Source organism: Lissotriton vulgaris, chromosome 6 (assembly GCF_964263255.1).
Source record: "Lissotriton vulgaris chromosome 6, aLisVul1.2, whole genome shotgun sequence".
In the NCBI taxonomy this organism is placed as follows: domain Eukaryota; kingdom Metazoa; phylum Chordata; class Amphibia; order Caudata; family Salamandridae; genus Lissotriton; species Lissotriton vulgaris.
The window spans coordinates 1,775,943,487-1,775,958,804 of NC_141694.1; the positions used below are offsets into that span (position 1 = coordinate 1,775,943,487).

General features: G+C 45.7%; 1 protein-coding gene across 1 annotated transcript in view; it reads left to right on the forward strand.

Annotated features, from left to right (window-relative positions):
• The window catches only part of LOC147709465 (protein-tyrosine kinase 2-beta-like), a 368,771-nt gene that overhangs the window by 8,664 nt on the left and 344,789 nt on the right, over positions 1-15,318 (forward strand). Inside the window, exon 2 of the mRNA XM_086925999.1 lies at positions 5,821-5,912. The gene's annotated coding sequence lies outside the window, so the exon portion shown is untranslated. The remainder of the gene's footprint in view (positions 1-5,820; positions 5,913-15,318) is intronic.

Sequence of the window (15,318 nt, forward strand, 5' to 3'; positions counted from 1 at the left end):
CCATGGGTGCATGGACCTGCTTGTGTGATGCTCCCTTGAAGAATTTGTGGATGCCTCCTGACACCTGGGTGAGCTTCAAGTTGCACTTATTAATCTGCGCTCCCCAGTCCATACTCTCTGTCAAGGTGATGCCAAGGTAGTCAAACACCACCACTCTTTCGAGCAGTTGGGCCTCCAGGGTCGGGTTGCTGCATGTACTTTTGCCACCGTTAAAGACCATATATTTGGTCTTCGGGAGATTTAACTCCAGGCCCCGATGTTTGCAGAAGACAACAAAGTTGTCGAGCATCCTCTGGATACCCATCGGGGACTTAGCCAGCAACAACGTGTCGTCTGCAGACGTCAGGGCTGGCACACTACGCCCTGCCAGTTTAGGGGCATCAATGTTAGGGCCTTTATTGAGATGGTCAATGAGCCCATTAACGAATAGGGCAAAGAGTGTTGGGGCCAGGACACATCCCTAGCGGACTACTCGCTTGACTGGGATTGAGCATGTTAGATTGCCATATTTGCCGTACCTGATTTGAGCATAATTTCCCTCATGCAGGCGAGCAAACATTTGGCAAAGGTAAACCGGGACCCCCATCTCCAAGAGGATCGACCACAGCTTCTCTCTGGGGACCAGGCCGAACGCAGATTTCAGATCTACAAGTATTAAGTATAGAGTGCCACTCTTTATACTCACGGTCTTCCAGTGAATCATTTGTAATCTGAAAATCTGGTCGACCGTGGATGTCCGTGCTCTAAACCCAGCTTGTAGTGGTGTTAGAATGCGAAGTTCCTCCATCCATCCTTGTAGGCGCTCAAGGAGAACACAAGCGAAGATTTTTTGGGTTACATCCAGAAGGCTTATGGGCCGGTAATTCGATGGCAGGAGTGGGGACCCTTTTTTAAAAATGGGTATTAATTCGGCACCCGCCCACGTAGGGGGCATGTGGATGCCCTCCAATAAAGCATTAAAATACAAGGTAAGATAGGGACCCCAGACTGAGACTTCACTGCGGAAAAGATCTCCAGGTATTCTGTCCAGCCCTGGTGCTTTATTCGGGGCTATTTTCTCCAGTGCAAACTTAACTTCACTTAGTTGAATACGTGGCCCAGTGACCCCTCTTGGTTCTTCTTGGCCTCCCTCCCTTATGTTATAGGAGCCATTAACTGGGGAAGCGTAAAGGGGTTCGAAATGAGCAACCCAAACATCCTCACTAATATTTGGCTCAATGGCAGATTTGTGGTTCCTAGTGCCCTCACTGACCAAATTCCAGAAGGCTCTAAGAACCCGTACCAGCAGGGCTGCCTGATGTCTTTCCACTTCTGGTTTTCCCAGCATGTCTCAGTTCCCAAGTGTAAGCGGCCCGTGCTTCCGATAGGTCTATCCTTGTATTACTCTTAATTGCATTCAGTAAGTTTTGCTTAGCGGCTCTGCAATTTCTATTAAACCATTGATGACTGGGTTTGGGCTTATCCCTTGGTTTACTATAGTTAACAAAGAAGGGAGCCAAAGTATACATTAATTCTTTATGGTTTTCACAGATAGTTAGCCTAGAATCCAGAGAACATGTTTCAATCGCTAAGGAGTCTGCATTTGCAAAAAAAGGGAGTGCAGTCTGATACAGCCTGGCCAGCTTTTCTTGGGAGAGGGTGAGGTCCCCCCAACGTACTCTTCTCCCTCTGTTTACTTGGACCAGGTCGGGGACTACATTCCCAGGTGTTAAAACATGATTTTTGCCAGTTGATAAACAGATGTTTATATGCAGGGCATTATGGTCACTATCACTGCGGGGACTGATGTTGAATTCAAGAACTCTATCCGAACTACCAGTATCAACAAGAATATAATCGATAATTGATGTAGATCCTAGTCTGTTAAATGTGATGTTGGATGCAGTACCTGCCGGGAACCGGCCGTTGCAAGCCCGGAGTGAGAATTTTAAACAAAAGGCATTTGTTTGCAATGCTAGTGGAGTCCAGGCAATAACAGGCGGAAGACTACATTCTGGAATTGACCAATATTGGTCTTCATCATATATAGTGTCAGGTGCCAAACCCTTAAGGGGTTCGAATTGGGTATTAAAATCGGTACCAATGATCATCCTGGTGTTAGGGAGAATTGTTTCTAAAAAGGCAGACAATGCGTCCAAAGTTAAAGAGGTTGCACCTCTTGCAACAGGTCGGGAATAGACATTAATCAGGGCAACAGGTAGTTCGTTGGGCAAAGTAAGAACCACACACAAAATGTCCATGGAATGGGTATCTAATTCTTTAGCCTCGCACCCTAAATGCGTGTCAACCCAGGTAGACAAACCTCCTGACGGTCGTCCCTTGCCCAGGTGGGTAGCTGATTTGTCAAATATGGCGAAGCCCATACTGGCAGGCTTGGATCTAGCCCAAGTCTCTTGGAACATGCATACATCATACTGTTCAATAAATAGAGACCACTCGGGATTATTCAATTTAGATGGGAGGCCCGCCACATTCCATGACAACACGCTAATGGCAGAGTTAGCTATGGGTCCCCCCTCTATCCACAAACTTGAAGGTTGAGTTGCTAGGGCAACTGGTGGACAGATCCCATGACTGGCAACAGGGGAAGTTTCCTTTACTGGTGACTGTAAGCCAGTCAGTCAGTCGTTTTGGTCTAGGGAACATAATAACTAATACCTGTTACTTAGAGAAATGTGGCCAATGGGTTCGCTTAGGGAAGGGCGTTCAAGGTTTGAAGTGGTGCTAATATTAGGAGGGGGGTAGAAGTACCCCAGTGGAAGGACATTGACGTGATTGTGATTAATTAGAACTGAACCAGTTTGCCTTAGTATGTGATTCTCTAGTTTGGGGGAGCCAAAGTTAACCACCACACAATCACCAATCAACGTTTTCTTGGTTTTCCCTACCCGGGGAAACCTTCTCACCATTTTAAAATTATCAAACAGACGCTCACCCACAACGGTTTTGTTGCTTAAAAAATGGAGCACCTTATTTTTCAGGGCAGACCAGTGTTCAGCTTTTCCATCTTCTAATTTTGGAACATTTGCCAAGATGACGGTGTAAGGGCATGACTCTGGAGGAAGATGTAATGGAGAATCTGAGGGAGATGCCTGATCCGGGGGATATAATCTACCCGCTGGGCCAACAGGGCCCGAGTTGGCTACTCGCTTAGATCTCATTGTGTTTTGAGCTATGGACGGGGCATTAATAGCTTTAGCCTGGGTGACAGTGGTTAAAGTGGTGGTTACCCGATCAGTTAAATTTGGCGGAATAGTGTTCGGACAAGGTACTTCGGGTGGTTTGGGGGTAGGTAATGATACTACCTGCTGCTGTAATTTGGTTTCGATAGTAGTAAGTCTATTACCTATTTCTTCAAGTTTAGTTAAAACAGGGGAAATAAGTGCCTTAAGCCTACCCTCAATATAATCCATAAGGTCAGGCTTATTCCCCCCTGGGTTAGGTGTATTGGGCACTATCCCTCTTGCATTGCTTGAAGTTGTACTAACCTCGAGATCCAGATTTACAACATTGCCCGAATTACCCAGATGGTGCTCCAGCCCAGGTGCAGATTTTTTATTCCTAGGCTGTTTGGCTTGATGTCTACTACCCTTAGGTATGCCAGTAGCTTTTCTTTTCCCCCCTAAGATGTGGTTAATGGCAGACGCTAATGCCCGCGAATGCCTAGTGCGGGCTGCTAAGCGAGAGGAAGATAAGCTAGGACGGGCGCATGTGACCCCACCGGATGGTGGGTTTACAGGCAGGGTTCCCCCCTGGATGGGGTCAATGGGATATGGCACACCCATTGGTCAAATCAGATGGGGTAGCAGTGGGGCTTAACTGCTCTGCGTTAGCTAAATGTATTCAAGTTTTTATTTTTGCCGTAAATAATATTTTTTTCCAGTTTCTAATGTTTTTATAGTTTGTAATAATCTTTTGAAGGCCTTTTAGTTTTTAATAGCGGACACAGGATTTGATGTCTAGTTTGGAAGTATTTTTGAACGTTTTTGTGAATATAATGATTTTTATTCACATAAATCAGTCACCAAAATGTAAATTGATGCTTGTATAGCGCACTACTCACCTGCAAGGGTCTCAAGGCGCTTGTACGAATACCGCTGTGGAACCCATCCTGGCTTTCCCTGTGAGGCGTCCACTCCTGGGCACCCCCAAGGTGGAGGCCAGGCATCCTTAGCGTTGTGGAGATTAAGCAAGCTATTGCCCAGAGTTGTAGAGTGGGACTCCATGATTGGAATAGGCACCGAGGCGAGAATTATCAGGTCCATGGAATTTTGAGCCCAAGACTCACCAAGGCGGGGAATTGAACCCTGGTCCCGGGCCAGATCTCTGCTTCAGGGTCTGTCGCTCTAATCATTGAGCCACACTTCTCCATGGATATTCCTGGGGAAAAAAAATGTGTAATCAGGATTCGTTAGGCTGTGTTTTTAAAATCATTTTTTCGCCAGTATAACACATCGCCCATAATTAGTACATTGCTTTCATAAAGTGATATAATATCCCAGATGAACACATTGAATTATTTTGTACAGGAGGGCTCTCCCTCCACTCACATGCATCACTCTCGAGCAGTTCTGCACAGCTCCTGACCCAAAATAAACAGAAGCACAGCTGGAAAGGACACCTATTTTTAGCCAAAATCACGCCTGAGCCTGGCCTCACCAAGCATGCTGCACTGTTTCTTCCTCAGTGACTTCTTTAGCTCAGGTAGTTGAGAAGCACATGCAGGGTGCTTGCTTTAGGTAAATCCTGTAAGGATTCATCACTAGAAGTCTGGGCCAAACTCGGGTATTTTTTGAGCCCTCCATTTTCTCTACAGTGTTTCACAGGCTTCACCCATGTGCAGCGCTGAGGTCAGGGCCCTGTTAGCCGAGGGGTTTCGGGAAAAGTCACATTCCTGGACATCACATCCAGCAAGGTTATTGTGAGGGGGGATTATCTTGTTATTCCAGGAGAGTGTGTTCCAGCTATGGAGAAAGCGGCTAATTCCCACAGACTCCAACCAGTTAGGAGAAGTAACCATGCCACCCTGACACGTGAAGCAGCATATCAAACATTTTTATACATAACTAATATTGCCACATATTTCTCATGCGTCAAACCTGGGTATGATGAAAGGCTGAGTCAGTCCTACCCAGCTCTATACCTGTGCCCTGCCGGTAACTTGTGTATGTGTTTCTCTATTTCCACATGCACATGCATATATATTTTTTCCATTGTCTCAGTGGGCTGCTGATATGAAAAAGTTGGTGATATCTGGTACGTTGGTGTCCATATGCTCTGATTAGCCATTTTTATAATTGATTTGGTATTCCTGATTAGCTGGCATCAACATGGACAATATATTGTTGCAGCCATTACAGGACTCCGGGATATGGCCCCTGTGTCCTGAAAATGGTTACGTTTGAGTGCGTGGCATGGCCAGCGTGTTTGAAAGTGCTGATGGTGTGGAGCTTCTGGCACAGAAGGTGGGCCTCGCAGCGCTCGTAACCGACACGTAAACCACAAGCCCGCTGATGGAAAACGCCGGTTTGGCGCTTGTGGGTGTGCAGTGCCGATCACTGCCGTACCCCGTCCGGAGACATTGCACGGTCCTCCAAGGAGAGCATGAGGCTCCCATATCCAATGTCACTGGCCATGTACTACGCCCTCAACTCCACAACATTTAAGCCAAGAAGCTCGCCTACGAGAGAACCACGCAGCGCTGGTTTAGGGGTAGCCTCCGGTAAAGTGTGAGGTTGGATTGTGGGTTATCACAAGTTAAAGCCAGTAAAGCAAGCACAATGCAAGTGCTGTGCTGGTAAAAATCTTTTTTTAAAAAAGTTCCAGAAAAGTGGATGGAAGCAGTACTTTGGCTCCGGAAAACTGATAAGGCAAGCACAGGAGGAACAGCAGGCTATAGAAACAGAGGAAAGGTAAGTGGCAAGTACACGAACCAATAAAAAGGGGGCAGGATGTAAGCCCCTTTTAAGTTTTTAATGAACACAATAGATTTCCCAAGCACTGCACAAGCTCTGTACAGGCGAAACCTAAAAAGAGCAACTCACATTGCTTAATTTTTAAAAAGCGTGACAGGGCCCAGTGTTTTTCTCAAAAGACTGATGCCTGTGTATCCAAAGTGTGGGGTTGCCAAACACCAAGGCTGTCTAATGTTTAATTCCTCCTTCTGCCTCTTTAATCTATTTCCACACACTTCCTGTTCCATTATCTCACTCTTGGAGGTTAGTTTTCATCTCTGCTTTCTTGCATTGCCACAGGTTTCGGTTCCTTCTTCTCCCCCACCGTCTCCTTTTCTCGGTCTAGGCTATAGGGTCTGCAGCTGAAAATACGCCCCAGTCCCCAAAAATGAGATCTTGTGGGCCCCTGCTTGCAAGCCCCGGCTCAAATTTATATTATGACTAGGGAACTACAACAAAGCAAAAAGGTATAATGGTGAACACCACACGTAGGTTCAATGCTAATGAATCAATGAGCACAGAAGAAGAGCTCCAGTGTAAGCACTTATGTTGGGGTCGTATGTAACTTAGAGGCAACTACTGTTTTGTGGGGTGTTCAGAAAAGACTATGATTAAATAAATCTGATATGTATTCACCACCCATACAAGAACACATTCAGGCGCTATTTGCGCAAGTTTAGACAGCATTTTAAGGTCGTAGTACTCCGCATTCGAGGCTGTACATAAAATGCAAAAATTGAAGATGCAAGTTCCAGAGTGCAAAGTGCTGCTGGCTAAAAGTGCTATGTTTACGTATGTTTGTATGTATTGGTATTTATACAGCGGGAACCTATCCAGGAAGCAATGAAGCGCTGTGTATCCCATTGGGGAGGATGAATGGGGGTTGGGAGACAATCTTAGATTGTTTAGATCAAGTGGGTAGTATTGAAGTATATTTCATACGTTACTTTCTTCCGGCTTAGGAAGATAAAGTGATTTTCCCAGAAAGAAACAATTCTGAACCTCGAACTGTGCTGGGGTCCTCAGGTTCCAAATACACTATCTCTAACCAGTAGGTCACATCTCTTGCCACGAGTGTTTAGGTGAAGGTGTCATGCATAACATAAAAACATAAGATCCCTCGTATGTCTGGCGCTAGGATCCTCTTATGGGTAATAGTTTCATGTTTGCAAGAACTCCATTCATTGATATTTGTAAAGTGCACACTATCCTGTAGCTAGTAACAGATCTTTATTCTAATCCACCCATGTGTTCTCCAACTCAGTGGTTCTCATTTTATCAACATCAGGAGAATTAAAGGCAGAGTGGGCATTCTAGGATCTCAATCTCTGACCTTGAAATAAAAAACACACTTCTCTGCAGCCGATGAATTAGCCCACCGAGCCATCAGACCTGAAAAGGTACAGGACAAGGGAAAAGGAAACATGCAATGATGGTGATATGTTGACAGTAGGACTCCAGATGATTGTGCTGAAGAGCATGCTATACTGTTCCTCCTGCGCAGATTTGCTACCTTACATCCTATTGGCCGTAGGCCAGGTTTACAGCACAGGGTTTTCATATGCCTACTTGGTGCTTTCTGGGACATCTAGTCTTTGACTTTCTCGCCGGTTAATGAAATAGTAATAGAAAAGCCCAAAGCTGACTAGTGTGTTGCCTAGTGTAGTTCCAATTTTCCTATTGCAAGTAGAGACTCACAGGTACCAGAATGCTTAGTGCTGTTGAATGAGCTAAGAAGCTCATACTGTCAGACTAAATTTATCGAATCACTGTGTTCGAAATCTCCCGATATGACCTCTCCATCAACCCCAAATAGGCCGGAGGCAGCTGATTGACAGATCATGTGTGGGGTGGCACGTAAACAGCAGGAAAAACCCAGATTAGTTCCACAGATAGACAGTGACATCACAATGGTCTGGGGAGCTTGGTCCCAATAAACACACATGGCTGGAGGGTCGCGCATTCCCAAAACACGATAAAGTTAGATGGCACATGAAGTTAGGAACACTCAGCCAATCAGAACACAGCACACGCAGTGATCACGGCTCCCCATTCTGTATAACTAGACATGTTACCCACTGACCCTCATTGTATACACACAAGGTCGAGACCCCCTTGCATTCATCATCAAGTGGAAGTAATTTATGGCTCCATTACTAGGTATATTCCTCTCACAGAACGGAATCTATAAATTGTTTCACGATGCTCCAAGAAATGTATATAAAGACGCTCAAAACGATTGTACTTTGAGTCAGTCCTCAGACCTGTTTCTGTATGCTGTACTCCCGGCCGCAGTGTTCAATTAAACCAACTGCCCTGTTTGGCCAAACACCCCTTGTCTTTGTTTTTTTAAGGTAAATTCATATTTGAGCAACACTTATTGACCCAAGGGATTGGTCCCTCAAGCTGTGGAGGCTAACCCCTACAATCGGTCTGCTGGGTCTCAAAATTCCAATTCAACAGCCAATAATTTATTCTAAACTATGGTTAATGTTTAATGGCTGCAGTTTCATTAACACATTCAGCCACGCAATCCACTCTGTGGTGAATGCAATTTTGTTTACGTCATGTTCATTAATGCATTTTTTACGGAATCATTCCCAGTCATTGAGGTGGCTGTGAGTCTTTTGGCATTTTTATCCTTTTTGGTTAAAGATTGTAGTCATAAATCACTAACCAATTTGATTATTCAACCTACCTTGCCTCTTGCCAAGCAGTGGGTTACGGGACTTGGGTGTGCCTGGAGGGACGTTTTTGGGGTGGGGGTGGGTTTGACCCCTTTGTTTCTTTTCCAGCAGGCCCTTTCGTTTACAAGCCTAAAACCTACTACTTGAAATGCCACCCCTCTCTGGCTGTCTGGCTGGGGTTTTAACCCCTACACTGCGGTGGCTATTCCGCCGCAGTGCTAAGGGGGAAGGGCGGCCGAGCGGCGGGCGCATGCTGGTGACGGAACCGCTCCGTCACCAGCGTCGGTTGCGCTGTGCTTATGACGGAGCGGCTCCGTCACGGCCCCGCCCACTCAATAGGACGCACCGCGCAGGCGCGAAATCAGCGCCACGCAGGTGCGGCGGCAGGGCCATGACGGAACCACTCCGTCATCAGCACAGCGCCACCGCAGCTGATGACGGAGCGGTTCCGTCATCAGCAGGGGAGGGGTTAATGCCATAATTCTTATTATTTATTGTTGAGTCAACCGAGAATCCTCCCCTTTCTTTACAGGATATTGAAAATTCAATCTAAACTGCCACTGGGTTGGCGAGTCTTTCTGCTCTGTGCCAAATGGACCCACTTTCTAAGGTACCTTAAACTGGCCCATTTGAAAGTAGCCTGCCAATACTGTCTGTTGGGAGATTTGCACACTTTTCATTGGCACCGCTACCACACACCCCAGCCCCCTCTGCCCCCCACCTCCCCTCCAAGGTGAACCTCATGGTGCTCTGTGCCTCCCAATTCCCAACATGCATTTTTCCTCCCATCTTGGGTGGTGTATGGGGCTTCATTTTATTCACTTTTATGTGCTCGTAGCGAAACCTGGGCCAGGTTACCTCCTCCATCTAATGCCCCTCATAATTCCTCTGCTGATGATGTCTCCCAGTGGTCCTGCAAGCCCACTCTGACCTCTGTTGATATGTTCTTGGGGGGGCAGGCTTGGAAGTGGCTGATGAGTCGGGTGAGCTTGGGGCTTGGAAGGCACTGAAGGCCCTGGAACGCAACACTGCCAAAGGCGGAATGCACCACACATTTCACTCAGCCCTCCGGAAGGGTCAAAAAGACCCCTGTTAGGTTACCCAGGCCCTAGAGACCACACATGCATGTGCAGCTGCCCTAGCCGAAACAATAGAGCAGGATAAGCCTCCTTTCACTATACTGTCTCTTTCTTTTTTACCCTGAAATGCCACTCACTTTCAATGATAAAAGCAGTCGTTGCCTGCAAGAAATTCTAGAAGGAAGTGAGGATGCCCCCTTATGTAAACTAGAAAGAGCAAGGGTCTCTGGGATTTAAGAAGAGTTTTGAGCTTGCATGGAGGGGTAAGGACAGAAGAGTTACAGAAGGCAGGCTGTTTTGCTTTTGCTCTGTCAAGGCAGCCACCAACCAAGCACTTCATCGCTCCTCTTTGCATGTATTGTATTGTATTGTAATTGCATTTATATAGCGCTTACTACCCCTGACGAAATGTAAGGAAATGTAAAATTAGTGTACTCAAATAGTTCAAATTTTATATCGGATGCGACAAAGTAATTAAGAGTATGGCGGAGTTGTATATAGCAGGATAAGCGACAACATTTTGAAGGTTAGTATGTATGTGACATAAAATTTTAACAGTTTGAGTACACTAATTGAGCATGGATCTAAAACATTACATCTATTTTGACAGAGCTTTTATCTTTATGTATCCATTGATTCTCAATTGTATTGAGCAGCTCTGATATCCCTCAAGTATTATTCTGATCTATACTTCACTCAAAGGTAGTATTTCTTTTATGTTATACCTGAGCTCAGTTGAGTTGAGGCCAGTATTAAATATCATCTATATATTATAGCCCTTCTCTTTTTTTACATTTCCTTTGGTAGCTTTTTAGCAAAGACTGGTGATTTCCTTTTTTTATACATGCTAATTATAAGTAGTGAAGACAAAGGTCTAATCAAAGTACGAGCAGTCCTGATACTTTATATTACCTATATGGTAGAGGTGTCCTGATTTAAAAATAGAAACCTATACCTACACCTAGGCTGGAGTTGTGAACTACCTGTGTAGTAAAGCAAAAAGAACAATTGATGGACAGAATACTGAACAATGTCATACATTCACCCCAGTACAGAGTTCTGGTCCTAAATCCATCGATTTTTTGCTTCCCATGCCATTCCAGTTTAGACCCAGCCATATGATAGCATGCACGTTGTAATGTTCCAGATATGTTTATTTCAACAGTTCTATGCACCACATCTGGTTAACTCAGCACCCCGGGTGGGAATGCCCCTCACACCCTTATACCCGCCACCCGTGGTCACACTGTTATAACCCTGACCTTTCGAACCTCATAAGAGAACAGACATATGGCCAATTAACAGGAGAGAACCTGCGTGCATCACAATGCCTCAATTCCAGGCTTGTGATGCAAACGACATTACAGCATTACAACAAGTTGTAAGTTGTAGTTCTTATTACAAGTATTATTTGTACTTCTAGCTTTCACATCCCCAGACCTGGCTGGTAATCCACTCCCGAATCTAATGCATTCTGGGATGTGGAGTCCTGTCTTCACCTGAGCTGTTGCAGTTGAAAACAAGCAGTCGTCCTTTGTTACTTGGAGACAACGAGTAAGCTTGCTTTCAAGGGTGCCTTTGCACGTTTCCCACTGAACATTGCTCGCCTTCTGTGTGTTTACTCTCTGCAGGAATTTAGACGCAGAGGCTCGGCCAACAATGCCTTCCAAACGACAAGAGCTCTTCCCGTTCCCCGGATGCAGGCTTAAGAGCTCGGGGAGTGTACAGAAGAAACACTGCGGCCTTCAAGTGTGGGGGCGTCTCCTCTGCACCCGACCAACGCTTTTCTAAAACCTCCCCCAGGCCAGAGAGTCAGGCAGTTACCTGACAGCCTTCCAGCCGCCCCTCCCAGCCCTGCAGAGACGTGTTCAGTCAGTACCCGCTGTCTCTCGGCATCTCTCGCCGGGCGGTGGAAATTCCGCTCAGGTGTCCCAGGATTCCACTGGGGGGGCCGGGGGTGGGGGGAATGTAGTGACGGGTCTTTTGTCACACGGAGACAGAACACCCTTCATTGCTGATCTCTGTTTTTAGGTGTCACGCGGATCTTAATGAGGTGAAACCTCTGCCCATGTAGTGGTAACATGAGTAGGAAGCATTGGCAAAGCCAATAGATTTCTCCTTTGGGACCTGTTAGCTTTTCTCACGGTTTTATACCCAAGCTATGCGGCATCCCCGAAACTGTGCAGCATGGATAAAGAAGAAAGAAACACATACGGTGGAGGTATTATTTGTTTTTATTGATCAATACAAGTTAGATCGATTAAATACAAAGAAAAAAAAGTACAATAAAAGAGATTTAAAGTAGGTGAAGGATGGAAGAACCAACAAGGAGGGGGGAGTTAACTCAACGGGCTGAAGGAGGTGGGAGCAACACAGAGGATTCAGGTAGGGGTAGCAACAGAGCATGGAGAGAGAGCAATGCAGGAGCGAGAAGAGGTGCACACCTGGGGGGAGAGGGGAAGCAACATGGAGCTGGTGAGAACCTCACCGGTGGGAGAGCAATGTGCGGGGTGCGGGGACACTTGGGCAGACGTATCATGGAGGAGTGTGGGGAGAAGCACACAGGTGAGGGAGAGAGCAACACGTAGCTAAAGAGGAGGCGAGAGAAGTACACGTGGGACGCAGCTGAAAAACACATATACTTTTATGGAGTGTGCAAGCAAAAACAAAAAAGTAGTGCCTGAAAATGAGTAGTGGCAGGACACAAGTAATGAGGTCCTGCTTCAGAGGAGGGACACACACAAGAAGAGGATGGAAAGCCCACACAAGGCAACACATATAAGCCAAGCAGGGAGACTGACACTAAACCAACCAATGATAACTAATGGGCGGGTTTTAATCTCACTGTAAACTGGCAATAGGTCTTTTCACCAACAGTCTAGTGGGTGAGACCTAAAATGACAAAATGTGGATTAGAACTGCTCCAAAATGCGTCTTATTGCGCTGCTTAATTTGCCTTTTCTTGCTGCATAATTTAGTCGACCCTGTCAGATATGTTGGTTTCTTCCTGGAGGCTCTGCTTGTAATTGGAGTCCTATTGAGTAGGGAGGTAGTAAAACTTGGTATCCATAGCACTATGAAATGGCACAGCCCACGGCGTATCAAAGCAAATGATTAATATTATTCTGCACTTTACATGCATGACACGAGGCTGCTTGTATAGTAGCCAAGTGGGTTATATGCCTGCTGCAGGAATCCGTGTGCAGTTGCAAGTAACAGATTTTAATTCTGTTGGAAGTCCATGTGCTTGTCATCGTTAAAAGATTGCCAAGATCAGTGCCGCTGAATAAGAACAACAACACCTGTTACTCGCGTCACTTTGAAAACGCTTGACAACAAGGGGAATACATATACATATATTCCTATTAATGAGCTTTATCAAAATTTGAGAGCAAACCTGAGGACTCCAGCAGTGAAGTCTAATTAGTTGTTGAATTATTTTAGTGATCTTAATAATACCAGTAGTAATGATGCCAGTGACTTGCTGATCTTGGCATCTCACATCTTTACATATAAATCCAGATTTTCAAACTTTCCTTTTGCCTTGTCTCCCCTTCCCACCTCAATGCCCCCGTTTCCCTTCAGTATCCAGCTCTGTTCATTTTAAAGCCTGGCCCAGCAATAGCTTTAGTTGTCTCATTAGCTCCATGCCCCCCCCCCAAAAAAAAATCATAATAAAAATACATACATACATACATACAAACAGGCTCCTATGGTCTGCCCTCTATCTATTGGTCTGTTGAAGTGTCACTGACATCTTATTTCCACTCAACAAAGAATACAGTATGGAACAGTGGGTCAGCCTGCTTCATCCATGGGCTGTCTGGAACTGTGAGTGACATCATTCTACCTGTTCACATGTGCACAGCTGTCTGAAAAGAATTACATTTCAGTGGTAGCAGTGGTGAGTCCAGGCTTCCAAACCTCTCCTTTATTTGTATATTTTGGCAAATTTTTATATATATTGAATTGGATGACTAGTAAAGATAACACACTTGCCTGACGTTTTGCTTGTGCTAATGCTTGTCTCTTTTTTTTATATCCGCTACGTTGAAGTGCTTACTAGCACTGTTCAATGTTTTTCAATGATTATCCTTCTAAAGTTCTCTTTTATAGTGAGATAAGTCCAAATATCCAAATGCTTGAATTAAGTAAACCGAAGGCAGTGCTGCTGACATGTTTCAACCGCTTTCGGTGTTACCGCGGAGGGGTAGGTACTAGTTTCTCTGAGAATTAGGCACTGGATCCTGCCTGGAACTCGCATGAGGCAGGAGAGCTAGGAAAGTGTGAGTCCTGGTCTTACAGGTCTTCTGATGTCAACAAGAGCCTGTGTCCAGGTGCTTCCCTTCCCAGCCTGGAGACTATAGGCCTTGTTCTCAAGAGGGGGGATTCTGACCCTGTACAGAATAATGAAACACTGCCTACCAATTAGATACATTCTGTCAGGTTACCATCAGTGGCAAAAGCACCCACAGGTAGAGCATTACCATCTGAAGCAGTTGCATTACAGCTAGAATTTTCCGTCATAGGAAATAACACCACCAAAAATTATAAAAAAAAATATATATATATCTCTTTATTGATTTCAGTCACAATCCAGCAGCTGTGTCAGCACAGTAGTCAGACATATCAGCACGTAAAGGCAATTTGTGAGACGAAACGAGCATGCAGGCCTCAGACCCCCTCATTCTCCTGCTAGACAGAAAAGGATTGGCAAAATCTCATAAAATTCTTCAACAAGCCGTTGCAAAAGTATATGAAACATTAGCCACTATCATCAGTACTTCCCACCAGTAATCGCCACTATGTCTGCTGCTCATAAGGATCTCAAGACTAGAGGGTTTGGGCGCAGTCAACACATGGTCAGTTGGGGCCTCGCCAGCTGATATGCACCCAGATATGCACCCACTCCGGTGGCTGAAGGGCCCAGTCGCTCCCTCCTGCGTACCACACCACTCAGTCCACTTGTTGGACGTGTTGCTGCCTCTAGCATATAGAAGTATTCTGAGCCTGTTGTCCCACCTGGGGTTGAGGTTACTGGCCCAGCTCCAGCTGCAGAAAGCTGGTGTCCACCTCCCTCTACAGATCCGCAAACAGTCAGCTGCGTATCTCTCTATACTCGTCGGCACGCAGCGGTTCCTTTTTCAGCCGTCGCCCATTATTGCATTTCTGCCCACCATCTACTGTGATGTGGGCCATGGGGGACTTCCAGTGGCGAGCAATGCCCATGTGCGCCACCCCCAAGGCCAGGTCCAAGAATTGGTAACCCACTTTCCTTTCAGGGCATCCTCTAAACGGTATTCACCTGTTACAACGCATTTTTTACAACGCACTACCACTACAACGCAGGCATTACAACGCATACCATTACAACGCATAGCGCTGGGGGGCGCTCTAGGATAAGAGGTAAGTTTAATTTACTATCCAACACCTTCCCTAGGGTCCACGGGGACTGGAGTTAGAATAGTAAATTATACTTACTGTAGGAGAGTAGGGTCTGCTATCCTATGGTCACCCCAAATTTTTGCTTTTTGCTTCACTGGTTTCTGACTTAATGTGGCTGTGGGCCTGCTAATCAGACCCACAGCCTGCTGTTCT